The sequence below is a fragment of the Loxodonta africana genome, chromosome 27 (assembly GCF_030014295.1).
Source record: "Loxodonta africana isolate mLoxAfr1 chromosome 27, mLoxAfr1.hap2, whole genome shotgun sequence".
Taxonomy (NCBI): domain Eukaryota; kingdom Metazoa; phylum Chordata; class Mammalia; order Proboscidea; family Elephantidae; genus Loxodonta; species Loxodonta africana.
The window spans coordinates 14,098,963-14,105,964 of NC_087368.1; the positions used below are offsets into that span (position 1 = coordinate 14,098,963).

At 41.4% G+C, this 7,002-nt stretch overlaps 1 pseudogene; it reads right to left on the reverse strand.

The window, feature by feature from the left end:
* Positions 1 to 4,427: 4,427 nt before the first annotated feature.
* On the reverse strand, positions 4,428 to 5,563 carry LOC100661323 (cellular tumor antigen p53-like; annotated as a pseudogene).
* Between the last annotated feature and the right edge of the window lie 1,439 nt (positions 5,564 to 7,002).

Genomic DNA, 7,002 nt, shown 5'->3' on the forward strand with positions numbered 1-7,002 from the left:
AAATGCCTTTTCTGCATCAATTGATAAGATCATGTGGTTTTTATCTTTTGTTTTATTTATGTGATGGATTACATTAATGGTTTTTCTGATATTAAACCAACCTTGCATACCTGGTATAAATCCCACTTGATCATGGTGAATTATTTTTTTGATGTGTTGTTGGATTCTATTGGCTAGAATTTTGTTGAGGATTTTTGCATCTATGTTCATGAGGGATATAGGTCTGTAATTTTTTTTTTTTGTGATGTCTTTACCTGGTTTTGGTATCAGGGAGATGATTGCTTCATGGAATGAGTTGGGTAGTATTCCGTCCTTTTCTATGCTTTGAAATACCTTCAATAGTAGTGGTGTTAACTCTTCTCTGAAAGTTTGGTAGAACTCTGCAGTGAAGCCGTCCAGGCCAGGGCTTTTTTTTGTTGGGAGTTTTTTGATTACCGTTTCAATCTCTTTTTTTTTATGGGTCTATTTAGTTGTTCTACTTCTGAATGTGTTAGTTTAGGTAAAAAAAAAAAAAAAGTAGGTAGTGTTTTTCCAGGAATTCATCCATTTCTTCTAGGTTTTCAAATTTGTTAGAGTACAATTTTTCCTAGTAATCTGAAATGATTCTTTTAATTTCATTTGGTTCTGTTGTGATGTGGTCCTTCTCGTTTCTTATTAGGGTTATTTGTTTCCTTTCCTGTATTTCTTTAGTCAGTCTAGCTAATGGTTTATCAATTTTGTTAATTTTTTCAAAGAACCAGCTTTTGGCTTTGTTAATTCTTTCAATTGTTTTTTCTGTTCTCTAATTCATTTAGTTCAGCTCTAATTTTTATTATTTGTTTTCTTCTGGTGCCTGACGGGTTCTTTTGTTGCTCACTTTCTATTTGTTCAAGTTGTAGGGACAGTTCTCTGCTTTTGGCTCTTTCTTCTTTTTGTATGTGTGCATTTATCGATATAAATTGGCCTCTGAGCACTGCTTTTGCTGTGTCCCAGAGGTTTTGATAGGAAGTATTTTCATTCTCGTTGCATTCTGTGAATTTCCTTAATGTCTTCTATAACCCAGTCTTTTTTCAGGAGGGTATTGTTCAGTTTCCAAGTATTTGATTTCTTTTCCCTAATTTTTCTGTTACTAATTTCTAGTTTTGTTGCCTTGTGGTCTGATAAGATGCTTTGTAATATTTCGATGTTTTGGACTCTGCAAAGGTTTGTTTTGTGACCTAATATGTGGTCTATTGTAGAGAATGTTCCATGTGCGCTAGAAAAAAAAGTATACTTTGCACCAGTTGGGTGGAGAGTTCTGTATAAGTCAGTGAGGTCAAGTTGGTTGATTGCTGTAATTAGGTCTTCCGTGTCTCTGTTGAGCTTCTTACTGGATGTCCTGTCCTTCTCCGAAAGTGGTGTGTTGAAGTCTCCTACTATAATTGTGGAGGTGTCTATCTCACTTTTCAATTCTGTTAAAATTTGATTTATGTATCTTGCAGCCCTGTCATTGGGTGCATAAATATTTAATATGGTTATGTCTTCCTGATCAATTGTCCCTTTTATCATTATATAGTGTCCTTCTTTATCCATTGTGGTGGATTTAAGTCTAAAGTCTATTTTGTCAGAAATTAATATTGCTACTCCTCTTCTTTTTTGCTTATTGTTTGCTTGATATATATTTTTTCCATGCTTTGAGTTTTAGTTTGTTTGTGTCTCTAAGTCTAAGGTGTGTCTCTTGTAGGCAGCATATAGATGGATCGTGTTTCTTTATCCAGTCTGAGACTCTCTGTCTCTTTATTGTTGCATTTAGTCCATTTACATTCAGCGTAATTTTAGATAAATAAGTTTTTAGTGTTGTCATTTTGATGCCTTTTCATGTGTGTTGTTGGCAATTTCATTTTTCCACATACTTTTATGTGCTGAGACGTTTTTCTTAGTAAATTGTGAGATCCTCATTTTCATAGTGTTTGACTTTATGTTAGTTGAGTCGTTACGTTTTTCTTGAGTTATGGAGTTGTTATACCTTTTTCTGGATACCTTATTATTTACCCCTATTTTTCTAAGTAAAAACCTAACTTGTATCGTTCTATATCGCCTTGTATCACTCTCCATCTGGCAGTTCAATGCCTCCTGTATTTAGTCCCTCTTTTTGATTATTGTGATCTTTTACCTATTGACTTCCATGATTCCCTGTTATGTGTATTTTTCTTTTTTAATTAATCTTAATTTGTTTGTTTTTGTGATTTCCCTATTTGAGTTGATATCAGGACATTCTGTTTTGTGACCTTGTATTGTGCTGGTATCTGATATTACTGGTTTTCTGACCAAACAATATCCTTTAGTATTTCTTGTAGTTTTGGTTTGGTTTTTGCAAATTCTCTAAACTTGTGTTTATCTGTAAATATCTTAATTTCTCCTTCATATTTCAGAGAGAGTTTTGCTCGATATATGATCCTTGGCTGGCAGTTTTTCTCCTTCAGTGCTCTGTATATGTCGTCCCATTCCCTTCTTGCCTGCATGGTTTCTGCTGAGTAGTCTGAACTTATTCTTATTGATTCTCCCTTGAAGGAAACCTTTCTTTTCTCCCTGGCTGCTTTTAAAATTTTCTGTTTATCTTTGGTTTTGGCGAGTTTGATGATAATATGTCTTGGTGTTTTTCTTTTTGGATCAATCTGAAATGGGGTTCAATGAGCATCTTGGATAGATAATCCTTTCGTCTTTCATGATGTCAGGGAAGTTTTGTGTCAGGAGTTCTTCAACTATTTTCTCTGTGTTTTCTGTCCCCCCTCCCTGTTCTGGGACTCCAGTCACCCGCAAGTTATCCTTCTTGATAGAGTCCCACATGATTCTTAGGGTTTCTTCTTTTTTTTAAATTCTTTTATCTGATTTTTTTTTCAGCTATGTTGGTGTTGATTCCCTGGTCCTCCAGATGTCCCAGTCTGCATTCTAATTGCTCGAGTCTGCTCCTCTGACTTCCTATTGTGTTGTCTAATTCTGTAATTTTATTGTTAATCTTTTGGATTTCTGCATGCTGTCTCCCTATGGATTCTTGCAACTTATTAATTTTTCCACTATGTTCTTGAATAATCTTTTTGAGTTCTTCAATAGTTTCATCAGTGTGTTCCTTGGCTTTTTCTGTAGTTTGCCTTATTTCGTTTGTGATGTCTTGAAGCATTCTGTAAATTAGTTTTTTATATTCTGTATCTGATAATTCCAGGATTCTATCTTCATTTGGGAAAGGTTTTGGTTCTTTTCTTTGAGGGGGTTGGAGAAGCTGTCATTGTCTGCTTCTTTATGTGGTTTGATACGGACTGCTGTCTCCGAGCCATCACTGGGAAACTAGTTTTTCCAGGAAATCCGCTGACTGGTACGCTGGCTCCAGGCTCTGAAAACAATCACTGCCTCTCCGTATTTGTTCATTCTCCGTCTCTAAATCTGTGTTTGTTGTTCAGGGTTTGTAGATTGTTATGTATGTGATCAATTCACTTGTTTTTCCGAGTCTTTGTTGGAAGAGGGATCCGCGGTAGCGTCCACCTAGTCCGCCATCTTGGCCCCGCCTCAGTATTTTTTTTTTGATAGCAAAGTTTTATTGTAAAATAAGAAACAGATATAAAAATGGGATATAAAAACGAGGAGAAGGAATACAGGTGAAGAACGCAAACGTGCCTTCCAGAGTGCAAAGAAATTAGACTCTGAGCATCGGGAGCGGTAAGACATGGTGGTGGGTGCAGATCCCACGGAAAAGCTGGAATCCTCCAGGGAGTGGGGTGGGGCGAGGTTTCCTTTTAGGTGCTGAGGTTTACCTGGAGGCTAGACAGGACGTCGCTAGGTCAGCAGAAAAGGGACTTGGAAACTCCCTTCCCTTAAGCAGCTGCCCAGTCAATCCATCAACCAACAGGGACAGGGGGACCAGCACTCCCCAGAGACCAAGTCCCAGATGCCGTGTCATCTAAGATGGTTTTAAGGCCAGCACCCTGGTGACTTCTGGCCCTCTGGGATCTTTGAGTCCTACACACATCATTTCATTAACCTCATGTCAAACCCCACGAGGTAGGTGGTAGGTGTCAGCATTTCACAGACGTGCACATTGCTGTCAGGAGGAGTGAAACACCTTGAGATAGTTTCCCTGGCTAGTCTGCTGGTGACCTAGGCTTCCAGTCCAGGTATGGCCAGTTCTGTGACTGGTTTTAAAATCTAATTCTTACATGCAGGAATGCTATCCTCTCTCTCCCAAGCATTTTTTATAGTAAAAACCTTAAAATCTAAGCTGGATTGTCCCAGCTGCCCTCATGCCCCCCAAAACACCAGTGTAGGCCAACATCTTTAGTGGACGCCCAGACCAAGGTAAGTGAAGAGTCCCTGAGTGTTTTGGAGGCACACCTGTATGAAGCAGGGGTTCAAGCATGTGAATTTCAAAATGGTAGGGAAGGAAGGCAGGTGCAGAGTGTGTAAATGGGGGACAGGAAGTGAAGGACGTCAGTCTGAGTCAGGCTGCTCTTTCTTGAACATTAGTTTTTTATGGTGGGAGATAGATTGCCTTTTCTTAGACTTGGGAAGGCTGGATTGAGCCCTGCTCCCCCCTGGTTGCTTCCCAGCCTGGGCATCCTTCAGCTCCAAGGCCTCGTTGAGCTTTAGGAACATCTTGAAACATTCATGGCCATGGATCTGAAGGGTGAAGTATTTTTCATCCAGTGGCTTCTTCTTTGGCTTGATAGAGGAGCTGGTGCTGGTGGGCAGTGTTTGCTTAGTGATCCTCCCAGAGGGTGGCTCAGGGCAAGGCTCCCACTTCTTCTGGAAATTGTCTTCCTCTGTACATCTGTGTCTCCCAGGACAGGTACAAATATGCACCTCGAAACTGTTGTGTCCCAGCGGATTACCATTGGAGTATTCCAGAGTGATGATGGTGAGGATGGGTTCATGCCCCCCATGCAGGAGCTGTTACACATGAAGTTGAAGTGGATGGTGGTAGTCAGAACCGACCTCTGGTGGCTCCTAGGGCACCCCACACTATGTCATAGAGTGATGGTGTCCTCCAAATACTCAGCATGCAGGTTTCCTCCTACTGGATGAGGTGCTGAGGAGGGTCCAAGCAATCGCTATAGTCAGAGCGGCACTCAAGGTGGGGGCAGTGCTTCACGACCTCCATCATATGCTGACGTCTGGTAGATGGCCATGGTGTGAACACAGGTGCTGGGCGGGGGTGTTGAGGTGACCCACAGCTGCACTGGACAGGCCTTTGCCAGCCGGCAAAACAGCATGTTAAGTTCAGGGGAGTACGTGTAGGTGACAGACTTGGCTGTCCCAGAATGCAAGAAGCCCAGACAGAAACGATAGGTGCTGGGTAGGTCTTCTGAGAAGGGACAGAGGATGACAGCGTCCAGGAGGTGGCTAGTGTAGGGGCTTCTGATATTCCTTGAGCCCCAGCTTGGCTTTCTAGCCAGTCTGCAGCATCTTCTGGGAGTAGCAGATCATCTACTGCCTCCGCTGCTGGGGACAGTGAGGGGGACAGAACCAGCTTCTCAGGAAGGAGTTTCCCCAAGTATGAAAATGTCTCTTGACTCAGAGGGAGCTCAGTGCTGAGATCTGACTGAGGCTCCTCCATTGCAGCTCCAGGGAAGGCAGTCTGGCTATGGAACCACAGGGAAGTGTGTAACCTTCTTGGGAAGGACTCTCCAAGTCCAGAAAGAAGGTGCCCCCAGAGCCCAGCAGCTAGCTGTGCCCAGGATGGTGGCTTCGGGCTTTTGACTCGTTAACATTTCTTCCCAGATAGTTATGCATTATCTTAGAATCACAAAGTCATAGCTAGAAAGAATTCCAGAGATGGTTTAATTCAAACTTTTCATTTTATAGCCAGGAAGTTTCAATTCAGAAACTAGGTGACCTGACCAAGCTAACAGGGCTAGTTAGTGGCAGAAAACAAGGGGACTAAGACTGAAGCTTGGATCTCATCTGGATCTTTCAGTTCTCATGTTTTGTCTGCAGGGCAGGGGCCAAGCAAATTCTCTGGGTAATTCCTTAATGTAGGATTTTAAAGGCACGTCATGAATAGTGTTGGTTTTGGGGAGAAAGTCAAGGTTAGACTTCTCTTTGCAGCTCATTCTTTTCTTCCCTGACTGATCCTGGCAGGATTTTTCTGTGCATCTTTGGGTTTTTAAAACTTTTCTGCACACCGTCTGTTTCCTGTAAGAAAAAACTTTGACCATCCCAGAAGAGTACTTCCCCAATCACTTGTTCTTAAATTGAAGTTCATGAACTCCCTAAGGGCTAATATTTTCAGGGGTCATCCATGTGGTAGCACGTATCTGAACGTCATTTTTCCTAATGGCCGAATAATAATAGTCCATCATGTGTATGTTCCAGGTTCTGTTTATCATCCGTTGGTGGACACTTGGGTTGTTTCTGTCTTTTGGCTGTTGTGAATAATGCTGCCTTGAAAATTTGTCTGCAAGTATCTGTTTGAGTGCCTGCTTTCAGATATTTTGGGTATATACCTAGGAGTGGAATTGCTGGGTCATATGGTAATTCTATGTTGAATGTTTTGAGAAACTGCCAAACTGTTTTCCACAGTGACTGCCGTTTTACAGTCCCACCAGCAATGCACCAGGATTCTAATTTCTCCACATGGCTTCCTTTTTAATCCTATGTGTTTTATCCTGCATTTAACACATCATTCTGAGGAGGGAGCCCTTGGCTTCAACAGACTGCCAGAGAAGCCCACGGTACGAAGAAGACTAATAACGCTCCAGTCTGCAGTAGATTCTGGAAAACCCCCAGGATGGGAGAATTCTTGACTGAGGAGTCAAAGGCCTTCTGGTGGAAGAGGGTTGTGAGGTGGGGTATGGAAATTCCTAGTAGTATTTTAATCTTTATTAAAAATACTTAAAATTGCTCACTAAATGAAGATACTCGTATTTACTCATCTTAAATTAATAATGAATATGCAAGTATTGGAAACCCTGGTGTATACTGGTTAAGTGCTACAGCTGCTAACCAAGAGGTTGGCAGTTTGAATCCGCCATGTGCTCCTTGGATACTCAATGG